Raw genomic sequence first — 1,902 nt, forward strand, 5'->3', positions numbered from 1 at the left:
TACAACTAGTTGAGAGAAGTCAATTTAGGGGGATGCCTAGTGAGGACCCCAATTCTCATATGGAGACTTTTTGTGACTATTGCGATGCGATTTCTCAAACCGGGGTTACTCAAGACCAAATTTGATGCGTCTTATTTCCTTTTTCTTTGATTGGTACCGCAAAACAATGGTTAAAGAGCTTAGATAAGGCTACTCTTGGTATTGACTCTTGGAAGAAATTGGCACTTGCTTTTTACAAAAAAGTTCTATCTTCCGGAAAAGACTAACATGTTAAGAACCCAAATCACCGGGTTCAAACAAAGGTACGAAGAATCTTTGTATGAAGTATGGGAGAGATTCAAGGATACTTGCCGATCTTGTCCACATCATAGACTTAGCGAGTGGTTCCTTGTACAACAATTTTGGAATCGTCTATATGAAGACTCCCGAAATATTCTCAATATGGGATCAAATGGTATGTTTACCGAAGTTGATGATAATCAAACATGGAACAAGATTGAGGAAATGGCGGTCCATAACTCACAATATAGTAGACCTCGAAAGGCTACTAGGGGAGGAAATTGCATGAAGTGGACTCTATTACTCAATTGGGTGCTCAACTTAATGCTCATATTGACACTATTAATTTGAAGTTTGAGAAGGCTATGGCTAAGCTTGAAGAAGCCTCCAAATCGCCTAAGCAACATGTTAATGTCATGGTGGCATCTTCATTCATTCAAGTGGAGTATGTGAGAGTTGTGGAACTTTGGGACATGACCAAAGTGAATGTGGGGGAACAAGTGAAAAAGTGAATGCTTTTCAAGCATACAAGAGTGGTACCCCTTATTCCAACTATTATAATGAAAATACCAAATTCCATCCAAACCTCTCATACAAAAGCCAAAATGTTCAAAATCCTCAAACAACATACACCCCACCTCCAATGAGAAACCAAGCTCAAAGACCCTTTTACAACAAAAACCAAGGTTATCAAAATAAAACTCCATTCAATCAATCCAATGACCAAGGTTTTGATGTTCAATCAATCCAATTATCCGTTTTAGGAGTATTTTCGACATAAATCGCTAAACCCGATGTAATTATTGTATTCTTTATTGTATTTATCATTGTATTTTGTATCACTTGTATGTTTTCACATGTAATTGAACCTTAATTCCAACTTCGACCCAATTGTTTGTTAAATTACTTGTTTCACCGACTTAGTCTAATCTCACATGCTAGGATTAAAACTTGGATATTGCATTGCATGCATATAATCGACGATATATCAAGTACGAATAACTTCATTAATCATTAATAGAGGCCGCTATCGAGGCGGGCGGGATTAGGTGTTCGATCAAAAGAGCTTCCTAATACGTACCCTCACCCCTTACTCCAGATCTCTGTGAACATCCGTGTTCATTGGCATCCACGAGAGTCATTCTAGACATAGAATGCTAAGGGTAACGAGTTCTTGGTGTTCATGTCACTACTTTGTGTCTTGACATGACACGAGGTATTCGATCGGTTCCAATTTCCCATTAAAATTGATGGCGACTCCACAAATGCAAACGCTTGTTTCCCAAGCGCCTCCGTGGCTCCATGTCCACAGTTTGGCGACTCCGCTGGGGATAATACACTTACGTGTAGCCAAAAGGGTGAAACTTGAACAAGGTTAGGGAATAGTTTGTACAAGACAATTGTCGGTTTTCATAACTCGATCTTCCTAGACCGTTTATTCGGCCTTCCTAGGCCCAACCCAACCCATTCGACCAATCGTCCCGCCTAAACGGTCCTAATTCTTATTTGGGCCTAAGGATGGATAGCGATTGCCGTCATCCATACCATGATGCTTACTCTTACTTGTATCAAGGACCTTCATTAGTTGAGGAAATGGACAAGGAATCGACCTGACTCTTGTTT

At 39.9% G+C, this 1,902-nt stretch overlaps 1 non-coding gene across 1 annotated transcript; it reads right to left on the minus strand.

Moving 5' to 3' along the window:
* Nucleotides 1–267: 267 nt before the first annotated feature.
* LOC141597822 (small nucleolar RNA R71) lies at nucleotides 268–375 on the minus strand. Its single transcript, XR_012523036.1, has one exon. It is a non-coding gene; the product is annotated as a small nucleolar RNA R71 (small nucleolar RNA).
* Between the last annotated feature and the right edge of the window lie 1,527 nt (nucleotides 376–1,902).

The sequence above is a fragment of the Silene latifolia genome, chromosome 8 (assembly GCF_048544455.1).
Source record: "Silene latifolia isolate original U9 population chromosome 8, ASM4854445v1, whole genome shotgun sequence".
In the NCBI taxonomy this organism is placed as follows: Eukaryota; Viridiplantae; Streptophyta; class Magnoliopsida; order Caryophyllales; family Caryophyllaceae; genus Silene; species Silene latifolia.